The following is a 21,271-nucleotide window of genomic DNA, read 5'->3' as shown; positions in this document are numbered from 1 at the left end:
GGAGCTTCACCCTTTTCCAGTGCAGCCTGGATCAGTCCATGGCAGATAGTGGGGATGTGTTTCCACCCCTGAGGCAGTCAGTTCCAGGTGTATTGCACACCCCTCCAGGTGAAAGCAAACTGCAGCCTGCATTCTGCTGACAGAGGAATGGAGAAAAATGCATTAGTAATGTCAATAGTGGCGTACCATTTTGTTGCCTTGGACTCGGCTCGTACTGGAGCTCCAGCATGTCCGGCACGGCAGTGCTCAGCAGTGGAGTCACTTCATTCAATGCACGATAGTCCACAGTCAATCTCCATTCTCTGTCAGACTTGCACACAGGCCAGACGGGGCTGTTGAAGGGTGAGTGGGTTTTGCTGACCACCCCTTGGCTCTCCAGCTCACGGATCATCTTGTGGATGGGGATCACAGCATCTCGATTTGTCCAATATGGCTGGCGTTGCACCAGTGGGGTGGCAATTGGTGCTTGTTGCTCTTCCACTTTCAGGAGTCCTACTGCAGATGGGTTCTCTGATAGTCCAGGCAAGGTGTTCAATTGCTTAATGTCCTCTGCCTCCACAGCAGCTATTCCAAAAGCCCACCTGAGTCCCTTTGGGACTTTGTAATAGCTATTCCATAGGAAGTCTATGCCCAGAATACACGGGGCTTCTGGGCCAGTCACAATAGGATGTTTCTGCCACTCTTTCCCAGTCAGGCTCACCTCGGCTTCCAACAGAGTCAATTGCTGCAATCCCCCCATCACCCCAGCAATGGAAACAGGTTCTGCTCCCACATGTCCTGATGGCATTAGGGTACACTGTGCACCAGTATGCTAATAACTAATTATTATTTATAATATGGTATATATATACTATATATATATATATATACACACACTATATACTATATGCTATATACTATATATATACGATATGCTATATACTATTATTATTATTATTATTATTATTATTATTATTATTATTATTATTATTATTATTATTATATAACAGTAACTAATGCTTTATATTTTTGTGGCTCTGATGTGCCAGGTCATCCGACCCACACTGTCCAAAAGACCCGGTTATCCCATGCCTCTTCCTGGCAAAAGGCAGGGCCCCTCTAGCACTGGTTATCCTCTCCTCCCTGGGCATACATACTAGAGGTTCCTTCAAGGGGATCTGACACATCATCCTCCCTATGGATGCTAGCTTTAGAGCAAGCTGCAGGCCCCATGGCCTCTCAGTCCTGCCTGAGAGCTAGCCTGGGAACTTCATAGGAGGATTTCAAAACAATCCTCAGAGACAGAAAACAACTACCAGGTGCTGTTTGTCTGTCCTCTTGTTTTCCTTGCGAGAGAAGTCAGGGGGTGGTGAACCCCACTGACCAATGATGGTAATGTAGCACTTTACTAACCAATAAGAGTTTCCTTTCTGTATTTTCCACGATCTAGTCTATAAGACAAGCCTAGAGCAATAAACTAGAGATTCTCCTGTTCTGACTCCCTTGAGAGTCCGTGTCGTTCTTCTCGTCGTTCCTAATCAGAACGACACCTCCCTCCTGTAATATCTGGCAGTTTGGTCATGGGAGGTTGAGGCTACCTTCACTTTAGTGGAACTTTTCTGGTTAGTGCTTCCCTCCCTGAGTTGACACGCTCGTTCTGCCAGGGCAGAAGTGGGTTTCCCATCCCACTGTCCCATGTCTTCCCCATGGTCATGAAGGAAGAACCACAGCTCAGCTTGTGAGGTGTACCCTCTCTCTAGCTGGGGGACGTTGGGCTTGGAGTTTGGGGCTTGTGACTCGCACTGGTGCCATATGGGAACTGCTCTTCTTCATCTCCTCCCTCATTTTCCTCATCTCCTCTTTCAGTTCCTTAATCACAGCAGAGACCTGAGCCTACATTGGGCCATTGATCATACTCTAAAAATTTCTAAGCTTGTTGGCAACAGAACCCACTGTCTCTCGGTTGTTATTGGCATTAATTGTTGCAATTAGGTGGTCTATTGAGCTGGCCCTAGACTTGCTGGATTCCACAACATCTGCCCAGTGCACCTGACTTTGTTGGGGTCATTATCATGCTGTCCACCCCTTCCAATAAGGACCTCCAATAACACCACTTCTCTCAGCTGTTGGATCCCTTCCTCAAGGGTTTTCCAGCGCATTCTATGATGGTGCTCCTCCATTCTCTCTCTGTGGACAAACCTCTCTCTTACACTAATTAAAAGCCGCTCCCAGAGGGAAAGGGGCCTGGCTCCCTTATGAATACCTGATTCACACCTGAGTCCTGGGTCAAGGGGCCCAAATTCTTTGCTTCACCCTATGAGGATTTGGCATTTAAGAAAAAAAAATATAAAAAAACCACAGAAGTGAAGGCTTTGAGAGAGAGAGGCTGATGGGAATTTTTTTCTCTTTTTCTCCTGGCCAATAGCTGTCCATTTCTGAGAACTGACAGTAGTTTGGACCATTGAAAAGCGAGATCAACCATGTGAACACCACCTTTTAAACCTAAGCCCAGAAGTTTCTGGCGTTTTTTTGTTTTGTTTTCCAGCTTTGAAAGGTAACAGAACTCCAGCTAGCTCCCGTCCCCCCCCCACACCCCTCCCAGGCCATGTGGTCCAGTAGGGGCTGGACTCGGCCTGCCGTTGCTCCTGGGCCAGGGGATGGAGCCTGCAGGGGTTTCCTCCCTCCCAGGCTGAGGCCAGGCTTTGCCATAGACCTTGGCCCTGGGCTGGAGTGGGCCACAGCTGCTCGCCCCCACAGCTCGTACAGATGGCCGCAGGCTGAAAAAAAGTGTCTGCTGCCTTTCCAGCGCTGCCAAGCTGAAATCTGATTGCATAAATACCTAGCCGCGGCTTGAGCCAGATTTTAACCCTTTTACTACCCAGATGAGACCTGCAGATTTAATCCTTTTTTCAGCATGAGGAAAAGAGAGTGATCAACATGTAGAAAGACAATATAAACCATCAAAGTCAGTGAATGAAAGAATCAAGCCTCAGATAAGAAGAGAATGAGGAGGTGCTTTAATAAACTGAAATATTCTTTTATTAAGGCTATGGAGATGGACAATAATGTTCTGAAAAACTCCTTTAATCCATGAAACAGTATTTTAGAAGGAATGAAGTATTTCAAAGTGTAGATCTGAGCAAAGGTAATTCATAGATGAAGCTGAGCAGATGGTGAAGTAGCTGTGACTTCATGAAATGCTGGAACAGAGAAAGAAACGTGAGAGTTGCTCACGGCCCCCAAGAAGAAACGAGAAAACCTCTGTTCCCAGAGATGATCAGAGAGACAGATGAAGAAAACCTTTGTCTTTCAATAACTCATCCTTAAAATAACACCCCTTGAGTTCATGGCCCATGGACACACCTCAGAGTGGTGTGAAATGGGAGGAGGGGCCTGATGGCAGAGTTTTCCGAGCAGGTGGCATCAGAGGAATACAAAGCCATGAGAAAACTGTTTTCTTGTGAAGAACTCTCCATAGAATGACAAAAGAGAACTTCCTTTTCTCTACAAAGACTGATAAAAAGACTACTATATAGTTAGGACTGCTTTAACCACCAGGTTTTGTCTCTAAGTTGTCAGTTGGACAAAAAAGGTTGGGTGGTAGGGAAGAAGGGTTTCTGGAGGTTTCATTCTGGTTTCTTATTCTTGTAGTTTTGTTAATAAACCTTCTTTATTCCTTTTAAGTTTTAAGCCTGTTTTGCTCTTCTCCTAATCCATATCTCACAGCAAGAAATGAGTAAGTTTTCCAGTGATTTTTTTAGCTAGTGCTTTAAAACCACCACACACCACCATCCAGTTGCAATCCTGTACCCATAAGGTCCCAGACCTGAAGTAACCATGTTGCATAAGCCTCATGCCCTGCCCCTCACAATGACTTTTTGCAGATTATGGAGACTTTCATATGTCAGGGACCCAGTGATAATAACCTCTGGATCCTCTTCGGGTTGTAAAGGCCCTCCTTTCTTATCCTTATCAAAGGGTGCTGTTGATTTCATCTTTGACTTCCTCATTTCTACAGGGGCAACTACTGCTGGCATGCATGAGTCATGCATTCTTTCATCAGAATGCTCAAGCACACTTTCCACATTTCAAAGGAGCAAGCAAAGATTGCCCAGATTGTCAGCTGGTACAGCCTCCTGTACCTACAGGGGCAGTGAACCCAAGAGGATTAGAGAGTTTACAGTTATGGCAAGCAGATGTCACAAAATATCCACCTTTTGGAAGATTCAAGAATGTCCATGTGTCTGTAGACACTTTCTCAGGTGTGGTTTTTGCCTCTCTTCACACAGGAGAAACAGAAAAATATGCATGTAAGCATTTTTTGCAAACATTTGCATCATTAGGTTTACCTCAGGAAATTAAAACAGATAACAGGCCAACTTACAAGAATCACACCCTCGACAACTTCCTAAAAAAATCGTGCGCTCGCCATACTACTGGCATTCCCCATTCTTACACAGGTCAGGCAATTATTGAAAGAACACATCATACTTTAAAATCTATTTTAGATAAACAGAAGAGAGGCAGAAGCTACACCTCAGATGTGACTGAATAAAGCTTTATATGTTTTAAACTTTCTGAACAGCTCCTTTGCAGAACCTACTCCACCAATTATCCAACCTAGGAGATGGGATCGAATATCTCTAAGGAGAAAGAGGCAATTTTACAGAAATTAGAAAAAATAATAAAGCTGTCCTTATATAAAATTCTAAGGAAAGAGCTGGAATTTTTACTGCTCTGGGTAAGAAAGTATTACCCCACCACAAGCAAGGAGCAATTGTTTGAACCCTGTATATGGAAAAATGCAAATATGAAAAGTGTTAGAAACCCCAGGAATGTGGGTACATGGAAATACGATAGAAACAAGTAATACTCTCTTTAATGTAATGTATCACTATAATTTTCCAAAATCGCCTGGTCAAGGGGGTGGAACGGGGGGAGAGGAAACCCAACCACCCAGACACGAACTGCCCTTTCCACATGTGCAGGAAACCGCAAAACCCCTCAGAGGCACAGGATTCCCTGATCCCAGCCCCTCAGAGGGTACGGGGAAAGAGGGAGAGGCGCGGGGGAAAACTGAAAAGGCAAAGAGTGTTGTGGTTACTATGGAAAGCAAAGTGAGCCGTTTGCAGGAGTATTTGAGAGTGAAAGGTCTCATGGGAGAACTTGATGAATTGGACTGAGACTTTCTGGAGTTTTGGAGGCCTGCCCAGGCACTTGGGAGGAGGGGGAGAGGTGACTGGATGAAACCGGCGCCATTTCTAAAACCATATGGGCAGGGAATACCCTCACCCCACCTTCCCCCATGTCAGAGGAGCCAGAGAGAAAGGCAGCAGGACCCAGAATTCAAAGGGAGCAGTGTCTGCCCCCTTCCCCTGAGTCAGAAGAGCGGGAGAGGGGGACAGCGGAGTCTGGGTTCAGGGCGAGTTGACCCTGCCCCCTTCCCCCTGCGTCAAGGGGGCGGAAGAGTGGAACAGTGGAGCCTGGGGTTTGGAGTGAGTTGACCCTGCCCTCTGTCAGGGCCGACCACCTAAAGGTGACATCAGAAAAGGCTAGCACAGAGAGGTCTGCCCAAGAGGCAGGGCCAAAGGCAGCCCAAGAGGTGGAACCATGAAATGCTGCGGGACACGGTGGGTCACCAGAACCACAAAGCATAGTGAACCCTGGCCAAAAGGGTGACAGGAGTAGTGCCAAAGAGACGCCCACGACACGCAGCGAAGGCAAGTAAGGGACTGACCAAAGTTGCTAAGCCATGCCCCACTACTGGAACCGTGACATGTTCAATGACGCGGAGAGCCCCACTCAGCGAGGCGGAGGCTGGCACCGCCCCCCGCCAAGCCACGCAAGCACGTTCAATCGATAACCCGGAAATGGGGAAAACAATTGTTATTTTTGTTCAAAGTCCAGTTTCTGACACACGTAGCATTCACCTTAAAAGCGATTTATCTCCTAAAAAGGAGTTTCTCCCTAAATACAGGCTTTTAGAATTTTTTTTTTCAGGTTCAAATCAAATCCGAGACAGAGCCACAGTCAATTAATGGAGCAACAACGCCACCTTGTGGAAAAACAGCATCACAGTAGCCTTTAACTTTTTCTACAAATACAAATCAGAACATTTCGAAAAAAAAAATATTATATCTATCACAGCAAGTGAAGGAATTCCTCTGTCATTGATTCAAATACTACATTTTCTCCTTCAAGCTGATATTTCAGATGTTCAAAAGACTGCTCCAAAGGACTGGTTCTCAGGACAGCACATCTCTGACAAGATTACAATTTTCTCCAGTTCTTAAAGATTTAATGGAAGCTGTATGCATTCACAATCCACAATCATTGGATTTTTCTACTATACTTACAGCTCCTCAACAACCAAAGCTACAATCTATATAAATTCTCCCTCAAAGAGAAGGAGAAGGACCAGATGTGCAGGTACTGATAGTAAAAGGTCTTAAAATCTTAGAAAATTTGGGGACTTACAAAGAAAGTTAGGTTTGGAAAGCCCTGGGAAAAGTAGGCCCTGGGAAATGTTAGGCCTTGTGCTTGCTAAAGATCAGGTGAAACTGTACCTATGTAATCAGTATATGATAAATGATACAACTGTTAGATATGATTAGATATAATTATTTTTTGAAGAACATGAGGAACAATGTTAGGGGGCTGGGGGGTTTCACGAGAAATCCATGCTTGGGTAAAAACAATATATACAATAGAACAATGTAAGTTTAATAATTAATATGTAAGTTGTATAACGATAGAGTATAAAATATGTTCAACTCAAAACCAAATTGGGTCAGATTTGGGTATGTGTATCCCTGACAACCCAGAGCTCTTTAATAATGCACCTTCATATAATCATTCCGTGATTATGTGTGTTCCTGAACGCTAACAGTACCTCTCAAGAAATGAGGTGATGCTTTCAGAGAAATTGAAGACATTACAGTGTTGCCAGTGAGGCTTGGAAGAAGAGATGATATTCCTAGATGGGAGCCTGTGGACCGTTCACTTTTAAAGGATTTATTAGATGCTGTGGAAAGAAAAGTACTTGGTTCTCCATATTTTAACAATTGTTAAGGGATCTTTTTTGCAGCCATGAAATGATATCATATGACTGCAAGTATATAGCCTCAACAATTTTCACAGATTCACAATATATACTGTGGAATTCAAGATGGAGAAAAGCTTCCCTTGAACTGAGGAACAAATATGCCAGAGGACCATATGCAAACATCACAGTGGCTCAAATGGCAGGAGATGTGCCGTATCATAAGCTAGAAACGCAAATAGCAGACCTGCCTCCACAAGTGCTTCGTGATATTGTAGAAGCAGCTGAAAAGACACTGCTGCAAATTCAGCCTCCTGGAACCTCAGAAAGCATCTACACAGAAGTGGAGCAAGGCCCTTTAGAGCCTTTTACTACCTTCGTTGATGGCCTCACACAGGTGATTGACCAGCAGGTGATGGATGAAAAGGTGAAGCCACACATGCTTCAAGGCCTTGCCTTTGCAAATGTTAATGCAGAGTGCAGACGTACCATCAGTGTGTTGCCTGGATATCAAACTATCAAAGAAATGATAGAGGCATGTAGGCACTCCGCATGTTGCGAGTAATTCAACAGAAGAATTTGAGAGAATGCTCAAAGAACAACGCGAAGGATTTATAAAAATCATAAGGAGTATGGAGTCAGGTTTTCAGTGACTCAGCTGTGCAGATGTGATAGAAGCATCGCTTCATGAGGGAGCATGCCTTCGATGTGGGAAACTGGGACACATGAAAAAGGGCTGCCCATTGCAGAAAAAGGTACAAAGCCTTTGTCTCATGTGCCAAAGAGGAAAACATCAACCCAGCCAATGTTATTCAAAAACAGATGTAGAGGGGAAAACCTCTAGCTCTGCTGGGAAACTCCAAAAAGAGCGCAAAGAGTCACCATGTGACGACAAAAATGGTGGCTGAGGAACAGCCTCAAAGTCAATTCCATTAAAAGCTCATCGGGGAACGCCAATCAGATTCCCTTAGCAAGACCATTTGTCAATTTCCCAGTGATCCAGACTTATTGCCACCAGGTGCACAATGTGAATTGGCAACGTCTAAGTTGGTGTGTTTTTTGAATGAGGACCATGCGGTACTCCATACAGGAGTCACTGGAAGGTCGTGAAAGAGGCAAGATTTCCTGATTATAGGCAAGGACAGATGCAGTATTTTGGCACTTGTTATTTATCCATGTCTTGTTTCTGCACACTAGAATGAAGAATTGATGGGTTTAGCTCAAGCTTTACGTCCTCCATTGATCCTTCTGCCAAAAACTTTAATAGCTGAAGCCATTGCCTTGCCTCCGCATGCAAATCATCCAATCAGGCCATTGATCAGTGGGCAAGTTTTATCATTAATGAGTATATGGAAGTTCATGCCACCTGGGTGAAGCAGATAAGTCGTGATAGACCTGTAATCACCTGCATTATATAACAGCAAGACGGTCTCAATCCAAGGGACGATGGACACAGGTGCTGATGTCACAGTCATCTCACATCTCTTCTGGCCCCAGGAATGGAACTTAAAAACTCCCTTGAGTACCCCTTCAGGCACTGGAGGGAACACCTTGTGCCTGCAAAGCGAACATCCCATCATAATTACAGGGCCAAGAGAGAAAACGGCCATTGCTTGTCCTTTTGTGGTGCAGAGACCTTTCATAGTATGGGGAAGAGCCATTTTATCCCAATGGGGAATGAGAATAGAAATGGATTTTTAATAGGGGTCACTGAGGCACTCACTACCTTGAAACTGACTTGGAAAACAGACAACCCTATTTGGGTGGATCAGTGGCCCCTGGGAAGTGAAAAATTGAGTGCCCTCAAAAAGCTGGTCAAAGAACAGTTGCAGAATGGCTGCATTAAGCCAACGACCAGTTCCTGTAATTCTCCAGTTTTCATGATTCATAAAAAATCTTCAGGGTCATGGAGATTGATTCATGATCTCCACAAAATCAATGAGGTCATTGAAGAGATGGGACCCCTTTAGCTCGGACTTCCGTCTCTTTTGATGATTCCAAGACATTGGCCAATCATGATCTTTGATCTCAAGGACTGTTTCTTCAACATTCCGCTTCATCCAGAAGATGCTCCTCGATTTGCTTTCTCTGTTCCAAGCATCAACAGAATGAAACCTCTGCAGAGATACCATTGGGTGGTGCTACCCCAAGGTCTCTGAAATTCGTCAACAATTTCTCAATGGTTTGTGGTGCGCGTCTTGTCTCCAGTGAGGAAAAAACATCTGAAGGCATTGATCATTCATTATATGGATGATCTTCTTATTGCAGCTTTGACACGGCAAGAACTAGAGGAGACTCGCAGCAGCATGTTTACAGAAATACAGAAGGCAGGATTGGAAATTTCCACTTCAAAAATTCAGGAAACCTCACCATGGAGCTACTTGGGATGGCGGATCACAGCACAAGCATAAGGCCACAGAAAATACAAGTGAGGACTCAGGTCAACAATTTGCAGGACTTACAGTGACTCTTGGGTGACATCAGCTGGATCAGTTTGGGAATCACAAATGATGAACTTGCATCTCTTTTCAATCTATTGAAAGGAGACAGTAATATTAGATCTCCCAGAACTCTCACACCTGAAGCTCGGGATGCCCTCAAGAAGATCACTGAAGCCCTTCAGCAAAGACAAGCATGTAATTTTTCAATGACTCTCCCCTTTTCTTTGAGAGTGTTAGGGGAGGGCATTCAATTGTATGGTCTTATATTCCAATGGGGTGATTCAGAAAGAGATCCTTTGTTGATAATAGAATGGGTAAACTTGCCCTACAGATTTCCTAAGATGATTTATACTCCATTAGACATGGCAGCCCAGATAATTACCAGGGCCAGACCAGATTGCTAACTATGGCAGGCAAAGATTTTGCTACAATCTACCTGTCTCTGAAGAAAAATTATTTAGACTGGGCATCGCAAAAATCAGATGATTTTCAAATTGCATTGCTAAATTTTTCAGGTGTTTGTTCAAATCATTTCCCAAGCCATAAACTGCTGCAGTCAAAATTAAGTTACAGAGAAAAACCAAAAATAAGTAAGGTAAAGATGGATGCAATAACACTATTTTCCAACAGTTCAGGAAAAATGCATAAATCAGTCATAACATGGCAGGATGCAACCACAAAAAAATGGGGATCAGATATTCAAACAGTACAAGGCTCACCTCAAATTGCGGAGTTAGCAGCAGTGGTCAGAGCATTTCAATTATTTCAAGAACCTCTCAATTTAATCACAGATTCAGCCTATGTTGCAAACATTGTCAAAAGGATAGAACGATCTCTTCTGAAGGAAGTTGATAATGAGAATTTGTACCATTATCTTGTGAGTATGGAGAAATTATTAGAGCAAAGGGATAATCAGTGTTTTGTTTCTCACATCAGAGCACATTCTTCTCTCCCAGGGTTTTTGGCAGAAGAAAATGCCTGAGCAGATAAGTTAACCGTGGTTATTTCAGATACCTTGCCAAACATTTTTGAACAAGCAAAATTGAGTCATGCATTCTTTCATCAGAATGCTCAAGCACACTTTCCACATTTCAAAGGAGCAAGCAAAAGCCATCATAGGTGCTTGCCCAGATTGTCAGCTGGTACAGCCTCCTGTACCTACAGGGGCAGTGAACCCAAGAGGATTAGAGAGTTTACAGTTATGGCAAGCAGATGTCACAAAATATCCACCTTTTGGAAGATTCAAGAATGTCCATGTGTCTGTAGACACTTTCTCAGGTGCGGTTTTTGCCTCTCTTCACACAGGAGAAACAGAAAAATATGCATGTAAGCATTTTTGCAAACATTTGCATCATTAGGTTTACCTCAGGAAATTAAAAGAGATAACAGGCCAACTTACAAGAATCACACCCTCGACAACTTCCTAAAAAAATCGTGCGCTCGCCATACTACTGGCATTCCCCATTCTTACACAGGTCAGGCAAAGAACACATCATACTTTAAAATCTATTTTACATAAACAGAAAAGAAGAGAGGCAGAAGCTACACCTCAGATGCGACTGAATAAAGCTTTATATGTTTTAAACTTTCTGAACAGCTCCTTTGCAGAACCTACTCCACCAATTATCAGCCATTTCTCAAATAGTACCCCGGCGAAACTGAAGGAGAAACTTTTGGTTTTGATCAGAAACGTAGAGTCAGGATGGATTGAAAGTCCATTTCAACTAATTACCTGGGGAAAAGGGTATGCTTGTGTTTCCACAGGTGAAGGACAAAAAATGGGTTCCCGCAAAGCACGTGAAACTGTATCGAGCCGAGAAGCAAGCAGACAGAGACCCCGGAAACTGAGAAGCAAGAACACAAATGTGATCCAACATGAAGATAGCATCTGACATCATGAAAACAGACAACCTACATGCAAAAATTAATAGACTGGGAACTCTGTTAGGGAGGGTTGTTCAGAGATCTGAGAATTCTTATAAAAGATAAAGTTGGGTTGTTTTTTTTTTTTGCAAAGAGAAAGGAGATGTTAGAGTCTGAGGCACAAAGTTTGCCCTTGTCTCTGATGCCTAGCTCTGACATCCAAGAAAACATTGAATTTCATATAACACCATGAAAATAACAAACAGAAAAACTAAAAGTGTGTAGATTAGAGAGTTTTCTTAAGTCACTAGATAAAAAGTTAAAGTTTAGAGTTTAAACTAGTTTAGAGAACAGAAGACAAGATAGAGGGTTTAGGGTGTTGTCTCTTTTCCTTCTTCTTTCTTCTTCATCTTCTTCTTCTAGAGGTTTCTGGGTAGTAGCAAGTTATTGGATAGAGAATGCCGCAGTGCAGCATACAGGTATTAGGTCATTGGGTCACTAAGAAAAATAATTTACATGTCTATTGTTAATTGGGTGAAAATAAGTATAAAGATAAAAGAGCTGTGTATTTTGGGGTCATTTTGTGCCTTTCGAGCCAACTTGAGCCAGGCGATGGTGGGTTGAACTTGAGCAGAAAGTCTGGGGAAGACCTGCCAAGTCTTTTGATTATATATTAATAAATATGAGAAACAAGAAGCTAACAAGCCTTTGGAGTATCTTTCCTGAAACAGAACTGAGATAAAGGAAACTCTCCATGAGGGAGTATCCCAAAGGGCTCAGTCCTGAGGGGACCGAAATCTCTGGCAGCAGTCCCACTCTGACATGTATGACCCACAGACCCCCATTCCTCAGGTGTGTCCCTGACCTAGTGCAGGTGACCCACAGCTGTAACTCCTTCAGAAATACCCACTTGAGCACTGCACACCTCCTTCCAAGAGTACATTTCCAACCACATTTATAGCAACTTATTTTCATCAATCAGCTTCCAAGGCCATACCCTCCACATCTTCAGCAGAATTGTCCTGCCCCACTTTCTTAAATATGTGTGAACAGGGAGGCCATATGCTCCTCTAATAGGTTGCAGTGTCGGCATATGATGGAGCGTTTATATCCATAAATGGAACCAGAAGAAGCAGCATGCAAAAGCTTGTGGTCTCTTCCTCCTACGCAGGGCACCTCAGAAAATTTCTAAAACCCTACTCAATGTACTCAGAGAAGTTGTGAAAAGTTTAACAAATATTCACCAAAAATTGATTTGCAATTTTTTTAAACAAACGCAGACATAAAGGCTCCCTGAAGCAGACTAAATATACTGTATAATATACAAACCAATGTGTATCTTGCATGTTGCGTTTTGCTGCGGGTCTGCAGATTGGTTTATGGAGATTCAATGCAAATTACAGACAGTGGCTGCAAACTAAAGTCATCCTCTAAAAGTTAAGGCAATGAGAGCAGTAGGTGCAGTTTGCTTAACATCTTCACATTACTGAACAGGCAGGGCTGTTGGAGTCAGAGGCACAGAAAATATTCCCTTTTCTGTCCTGACAAGCTCTGACACCCAAGATAACACTGAGTTTAGCCTAAAGCCATGGAGACAGCTTCTAAAGTTAAGTAAAGAAACTAATAATGTGAGTGTATAAGTTAGTGTGAGTTATCCTAAGTCACTGGGTGAAAAAGTTAGAGTTTGGAGTTTTAGTTATATTAATAAGTGAATCCAAGATGGAGACTTTGAGGTGTTGTCTCTTTCTTCTTGTTCTTTTTCTTTCTTCTTCATCTTCTTCTTCTAAGGTTTTTTGGGTAGTACTAGGGGATTGGATAAAAAAGTCTGCATTGCAGCACACAGGTGTCAGGTCATTGGGTCACTAAAGAAAAAAAGTTACTTGGCATTTTATTATTGGATAAATAGACACATAAAAGGCCTTGGAGAGATTCTTCATCCCTCCATTTTGCACCTTGCTACCCTACTGTATATAGCTCCTTGTACTTAGTATATATATAATATAGATAAGAAAGAATAAACAACTAATCCTGAGCATGAGAAAACAGCCTCTCTCTCATCAATCTCAGTCCTGGGAAAAGAACCCAGCCCCAAGTGTCTCTGCAACACAGGGCAACACAACAGCTGCAATTAATCAAGTAATGACTAAGCCTACAATATATGTTTTTGAAGTCAATATGTATTGGTGTACAAAACACTCGTTCGCGGTGAGAGACTTCTCCTGGGTCAAGCTGTTCAGGTATAAGCAGTTTATTACATGGGTAAAGAGAGGGAGAGACCCGTGTCCGCCACCAGCCTCAGCGTCCACGTGGTTGGGGGGAGAGGAGGGAGTGTGGGGAGAGCAGGAGAGGTTAGGTTAAAGAGGGGGAGGAAAGAAACAAGAGCAACAGAGGAAGAGCGGGGAAAACTAGGGAGGCTTAGGAGAGAGGGGGAGGACAAGAGAGGGGTAAGATGGGGAAAGAGGGAAAAACAAGAGGGTAAGAGTAAGAGAGGGGGAGAGCAGGGAGGGACTAAGAGAGGGGTAGGAGCAGGGAAGAGCTGAGAGGTAGGGAAAGTCTAAGAGCTAAGCGCTAGAAGTTCTTGTTACAATACAAAATATCTTTTTCTATAGTGAATATTGTAATTCCCAGTAACCAATCACTACGAGATACACCCACTAAAGATTTTACATACAGCCTATAAGCTTCACCATATTAACATACAGTGTTGCATCTTAAACTCAAAAAGCTTTACAAATTCTTCCCTTGCTTCTTGACCTTTGGACTTTCTACCAGCAGAAGGACATGGTTTCATCAACTAGGGATTCTCCTTTAGCTGGCTAGGGTATTGTTCTTTGGTTATATGGTAACTAGTACTCAGCATCATGACTCAAAGCAGGCTTTCATTTCTACTTCGATTCTAGGCTTCATATTTTCAGAATCTCCTGCCAAACAATCACATTCATAAGGTTTCCCTGTTTCATCCTCCCCAGCAAATATGGAATCATCGAATCATTTAGTTTGGAAAAGACCTTTAAGACCACTGAGTTCAACTGTTAACCTAGCACTGCCAAGTCCACCAGTAAAACACAAGTGCCTAGAAAAACAACATCCTTCTAGATTAATAATGAAATAAGGATTCCTCTTGATTTTCACAAGCACACCCTTGCCTCATTTATTCCATGAGTATGTGCTAGCAAGATCATCTTAGACCCATTTATTTACAATAATTACAATATGCTTATTCTACATATTTCACTTTCATTCCAAATGAAAGCCAGGAAAAGGACAGTATTGTTTTAGACTCGTTCAGTATGCTTTAAGAAAAATGCATAAAGCTTTATACGGTGAAATGTGATCTTTTACTCAGAACTTTAAAAGCTTTCCTTTTCACCATATTCTTTCTCTAAAATTGTATTATGTTCCTGAAAGTATGGTGAATGGTAAAAATGCAGAAAAATAAATGTCTTACAACATACGAATTCAAACCAACAGTGATAATTATAACTATTTTATTCTATATATCCATACAGATAATTCTTCCTCTGAAGTAGCTGCCACCAAGAACATGGCACTAAGTGTGTATTTGCATTACGACAAGATGACAATTTCTACCTTCTCATGTTTTTAAGAGTTTAGAAGTGTCTGGAACTTCTGATCAGAGTTTTAGAAGACACTCTGAAAGTGACGATTGAGCAGATGCTCACATCTCTGATTTTTTTATTTCATATATGTATATTCCCTAAATGATGATCAGCTCTAGATTGAGGGTATAATTATTCCACTGATTAAAAATTGAAGCAATAATTAAAAATTAGCAACTAACTTTTCCTAATACATCAATACAGAAAGCATTATCAGTGTCACAGCAATCTTAACCTAGAAATACTTGGAACACGTGTAGACAATGTCAAGAACTTAAAAAACATGCTTAGCCATTTTTTTCAAAGAACAACTGTGGCACTTGGGGACACAGTTTAGTTCTGAACAGAGTGGTGCTGGGGTAATGGCTGGATTCAATGATCTTGGAGATTCTTTTCCAGCCTTAACAATTCCATGGTTTACTGGCATCTGATTTGATTTCTTGCTTATATTGAGTTAAAAATTAAAATGCACTTCTAAATATTAGCATTATCTAAGAAAGTGCTATAAATTATCAACAAAGCACCCATGCGTAATCAAAATAAGTGGATAATAATAACAACATAAAAGTAGATATTTCTAAAATATGCTGTTGGTATTCAGAAAACAGATATAGTTAGAAGTGCCAGAAGAAGCTTTGGATCAGATCAATGTTGATTCTCTACAAATGAACTGAAAGTAGGAAATACTATCAGTAAACCCAGTAGAGAACACGTGCAAGCCTAAAAATATGAAGGCAAGTACTTCAGGATTCAGATGAGTGCCTTACAGGACCCTTCTGAGGAGGTAATCATAAGTGGCAGTCATCAGATTCTGTATTAAAAGATGCATCTCACAAGTGCAACATACAACTCATGTTTATTAAAGCCGACTGAAATGAGATTTGGTACTATTTAAGCCCTTTGGCAAGAATCAGTTTTTACTCACTAGCAAGAATACAGATCAGCAACTATATGGAAATTACAACAAAAAAGGGGATAAAAATTATTTTGAAAATAGATTTTAGAAGCCACATGCAAAATCAACCATATTTATTTTAAGTTAAAAAAGTAATTCAGTCATTATAACATTGTAATAAAACTTCAATTTCCTTTCCGAATTCCTGACTCCTTGCAAGACTTGCTTATAAATTTAACACTTCCACTGTTTTTTGAACAGGATGATTTGCAGAACTACCATTTAATTTTAACTCAAAGCAAATGTCATCAGTCCTGTTAAAGAATCTGCAAAAGTACACAGGTCTTTGTGGCTCTCAATGGAGAAATAGCATTTTCAAAATTTGGTAAGCAGCGCTTCATATGATTAATCCCATAGCTAAGTCAAATTAACATGTATGTGGACAAACAAACTGCAGATACATATAGCTGGATTTCTTAATTTCTTCAAGTTTCTCTCCCCTTTTTCAGTTCTTTAAAAGTATGAACTCAAGTAAAAAAAAAAAAAAATTTGTCCAAAAAACATATAGATATAGAGGAAAGGGGAAAAAAAAGGTGTCTGAACCAAACCCAGCAACTAAACTAAGAGCACCCAAAAGGTGGTGGTGGTGATTTTGAAAGGCAAGATTGTACACTGATAAATTTAAATAATTTTTTTCTAGGGACATCCTAATACATGCTTCAAAATGGCTGTCTGACCTAACACTTCCCCAAGTCACAAAATATAGGACATACAGGGACATTTTTACATTATTCCAGTATTTTTTCTTTGAAATTTTGGCCAGTGGCAACTTTTAACAGACCTAGCCTTACACCACGAAATCGACGAGATAACATTATGCTGCTGCTACTCCCTCCTCCAAGGGAAGCAAAGATATGCTAATTATATCTGGAGCTATATATAAACTGTGATCCTTTCCTATAATGCTCATCAAGCACATTACTGAGCTGTAGCACACCATCAAGCTCTAGGTCAAGGCTATATTTAAAGTGGTTGATGTCACTTACCTAGGAAACAACCAAAGTCAATCAGAATATTGTGAGATCCTGTTATAAATTAGGAAAGGACATCTGTTAATATTAAAAAAAAAAAAAAACAACAAAAAAACAACTTCATATCTAGGAATATTAGGAAGCAAAGTGAGGTATTGAGAATTTCACTCCAAAGTAATCTGATTATGTTAGAGCTTTTAAATACCTAAACACACACATTTCCACATATAGATCCTACTGCTGGGAAGCTTTCTAGTTTCTTAGTCTTGTGCCTCTCACTCTGCAAAATAGACTCCCTCTAAAAATATGATGCAGATGATTCCTCTTCAATTATTTTTTAAATGATAGATGGCTATCAATGACCTAATGACATTGCTTCCATAACCATGTCCTCTGCAGTATCAAGCATATTTTTAATATTATAGTGAAATGCAACAGATAAACAGTAGGATACAACTTCAGAAAAGAAATTTAATAGATTTCCTTTCAGTTTAGGCTTTTTTCTTGGTTTTAAATAAACATTTCCAAATATCCTTACAGTGAATACCCATAAAGGCTGTAAACTTCAGAGTTTCTCAAGTCCCTATAGTTTTCTACTGGTTTAGGGCAAATTTGGGAGACAGCCTCCAAATGGGGTCCCCCCAGAAAAGCAAATCCAAGTGGCCCCTCCCCCCAACTGGTTCAGGAAAAGAGATTTCCTTGGAGAGAAGTGGAAAAAAACTGTTTATTTAACAGAAATTGAATAATATTAAACAATAAAACCTCTCACTGTTCGATGAGATGGCAAATCCAGGAAAGAAGTCCTTTTCATGGGGTGTAGCTCGGCTCACTCAGTCCTTATCAGTCCCTCTGGCACCGGAAAGTGCCAAGGCCCAGGCCCCAGTGGGCCACAGGCATGAGCTCCTGGGGTTTGGCTGGGTTTTTTCAGTCCAGAGCAGGTTTGAACTGATCCAAGGGAAAAAAAGAAAAAAAGTCCAGGGAACTCCTCCGCCTCAGCTAGCTAAAACTAAAAGCCAAAGAGAAGCTCTGTCCCGCTGTCTGTCCATGCTGCGGACACCACAGTCCAGGAGCAGGATGCAGGGTAATGATGTTTTTCCTCAACACAAACTGCCCACTTCATTTTCCCCCACTTTGCTCTCAGAGCCAGTCTCAAATGTGCAAAACTTAATATGTAACATAAACCAGGCAACTGGGTATACAAGCATGATAAAGTTACCACAGGTCAAGTTTTCAGTTACAAGGACTGCTAACATGAACTTAATCCACTGCTACTGCTCCATTTTTAAAGCAGTATTTTATATTTTGCCCAGATAAACAAATCTAAGAGGTCATAGCGTCTATCTCTTCATCAATTAAAAAGCCTCAAGGACTATGCATTAAGCTAAAATCCATATTCTTCAAGCAATTTGGATGTTGATAGTAGCAGATATATTTCCTGCTGCATTTAAGATTTTATTTAAAAAACAGCTAATTCATCCATTTCATTGTTTACTCTACACAAATGCAGTGATATAAAACGGTGTCTGCTTTGAGAGTTAGCCATTTTGGTTTATAATCTAGACAAGCAAGAGATCTCTGTATGGAATTACTCCTACCACTCAGTAAAGTACTGGTTTACTCAGTAAAGACTTATAGCGAGCTGTTCAGTGATCATGTAATCAAAATATCTAGATTAATATCTATCTATCTGACTTTTTCTAATTTAAGGTCTATCTCTGCATCTATTTGTGCCATATTTATGTCAGGTTGCACATGACAGAATTACAAAGTATTAATGTAATCAGTGACTTCTGAGACACAGTATGCTTGGTCTTGACAGAACTCCAATAACAGTATTGTCTTACAGAAGACAGTCTGTTTTCACTTCTAGTGCCATGCCTACCCTCAGTACTGACTGTAAGTTACTTTAAATAAAAATTACTATGGCAACAGGATTAATTTGCCTGCACATTATTTGCACAGTGATGGACATATCAGAGACAGAGTAATAGGAACCCTGCCATCTAAAGAGCTCTTTCTGAGTCTTTTTTAAATTAAAATAATGTATGAAGATGCACATATACAAACACCCTTCAGGCAATGATGATGGTTGCATATTTTCATACTGTTTTTAAAAGGAAATAAAACAGCACCATCTAGGAGCTTGCACAACTGAAAGAAGTACAGTGGAGTTCAAACACTTCAATACATTTGAATTTCAAAATTGGAAGTTCAAACACTTTCACTACAACTCAAGTAAAAATACCTGTGGTTATACCAGATAAATAAAATCGAAACATAATGCTGTCCTGTCTTCTTTTAGTTACAGGACCATACTGAATATATTATTACACTTATGATATGCACCCGTCTCCGCCCAAACCAAACCAAACCTAACCAAACCAACTCCCAATGAACTAAAGAAAAAATCCACAAAAAAGAGCTTAATATTTATTAAGTTCCTGTTGAAATTAATATGCATATGCAGGAAAATATAAAAATGTTGTCCAATTATCGCCTGGAGAAACAGAAGGGATGAACAGATTTTTGACATTCTTTATCTCTCAGATAAAGATCTTCTATACCCCAGTTAATGAACAACAAAAATATATAGGGAATGCCATTATTTATCAGATAATGACATAACTGGCAATATCTTCAAACTATTTTCAATATCATACACATGCATGAGCACCACAATTCAAAAAAATTCATGCAAAACATAATGCAGCAACAATTAGGTAACCCAGTATCAAAAAATGTGGGTCAGAGAGGTAAAGCAGCATTTGACATAGTAATAAGTAGAAGTTAAATAGTCTGCTACACTTGACCACTCTATAGTTAAAAGATAAATTATAAAGGACAGTGAGTCTATGAATAAAATCATATCTTCACAAAAAAAAAAAAAAAAAAAAAAGGCATCTTTACTTTTGAGGAGTTATGAAAATTCAACCTCATCTTTAGCCAGAACTGCCATTGAAAAGACAGGGAGTTAATACAGATAGAGTAAGAAAATTTGAGCAGTACGGCAAGCCAAAAAGTGATAGAGGAGACTAAAATCACAGACATTGTGCTCTATTTTAGAGGAAAAATTTGAGAGGGGTTGAGATCTATTTTCCTATGCAAGCACATATGTCTCATCAGTGCAGAAACTTGAATGTAATGCCTCATGAAACAAATATTTCCTTTGCCACCATTTGTTTTGTTGATCAGCACTTCCAGGAATTTGCAGTAGAGACAAGAAACCATGACAGATCAACCAGAAAAGAAAAGACTTGCAAGTCTTTTTAACAGATTTCAATCATTAAATATCACAGAACTCAAAAATGGATGGTTGTATGACTACAAAACAGAGTTCAGTTCAAAAATAACTGTCTTCAAGGTTTAGTCATTCCAGAAAATACACAAGAGAGAAAGCTAGGATAAATCAAGAAAGCAAATTTCCTGAGATTCAAGTTGAAAGACTAGAAACTATTCCATAGTGCTGTATTTTTATTTCTACTATCAGTGAACAACTTGCATCTATGAGTTGAGAAACTTTTCCCCAGAAGAGGATAAAAAAATAAAACACTGGAAACAAACACTAATAAAAAATTTGTTTTCACATATCACTGAAAATTAAGATATTTTAAGTTTGTTTACATGCTTCAGGAAAAGTATTTTGGTTTGTAATAATTTTCTCCCACTCTGAAGGGCCTAAATGTGGACTTTAACAGAAGGCATACTGGCTCACACTTCTCAAAGCTATGTGATAGGAATGCAGAGGGCTATGCATTTTATCTTCTGAAGAGACTCAGGAAAAGTACCTTGGCAATGGGTCCAAAACTGCTTATGTGTCTTTTGCATACAGATCTTTCTTCTGCAGAACTGTGATGCTATATTGGGAACAGAAAAGGTTACTACAATGGTCTCAAAAAATCACTAAGAAATAAATAAGCAGGAAAACAACCTCTACCATTCTCTACTTTGTGTGAGCTATTAGTTATACACTTGTACAATGAGAATTTTCATGCTTTTTCGTCAGCTTGAACTTATACTCTCATGGTGTCAACATAAAACCCAAGAGCTGTATCTAATATTGCTATATATAAAGCTCTATTAGTCACAGACACAAAGAAGACTTTCCCTCTTCGAAATGGTCACTTTGTCTTGAATTCTTTGTTCATTTTAATGAAGAGACTACAATGAAAGCAAGCCCTACATTAAAAAAAAAAAAAAAAAAAAGAAAAAAAAAAGGTACATTCAGCATAAAATTGAAGTTAACTGTTAGCTTCACAGACTCATGCTCTAGCACTCCCAGTGAGGTCCTGGAAAGAGAATAGTAGCACCCTCTGTGCCTTTGGGGTGGGGACAGTGCTGTCCTAAAGCAAAGGTCAAAGAGAGAACATGCTGGATTCTTGCCTCCTGCCACTTAACCTACA

The 21,271-nt window shown here is 40.5% G+C and overlaps 1 protein-coding gene and 1 long non-coding RNA gene across 3 annotated transcripts in view; both read right to left on the bottom strand.

Moving 5' to 3' along the window:
- Nucleotides 1-21,271, bottom strand: part of LUZP2 (leucine zipper protein 2) — a 195,547-nt gene that overhangs the window by 128,530 nt on the left and 45,746 nt on the right. The window lies entirely within an intron of this gene.
- Nucleotides 11,195-17,938, bottom strand: LOC131581427 (uncharacterized). Its single transcript, XR_009278090.1, has 3 exons — nt 17,641-17,938; nt 16,887-16,925; nt 11,195-11,306 (listed from the first exon to the last, which is right to left on the bottom strand). It is a non-coding gene; the product is annotated as an uncharacterized LOC131581427 (long non-coding RNA).

The sequence above is a fragment of the Poecile atricapillus genome, chromosome 1 (genome assembly GCF_030490865.1).
Source record: "Poecile atricapillus isolate bPoeAtr1 chromosome 1, bPoeAtr1.hap1, whole genome shotgun sequence".
Lineage (NCBI taxonomy): Eukaryota > Metazoa > Chordata > Aves > Passeriformes > Paridae > Poecile > Poecile atricapillus.
Note: the sequence above shows the minus strand (reverse complement) of the source record. Positions and strands in the feature narration are given on the sequence as shown.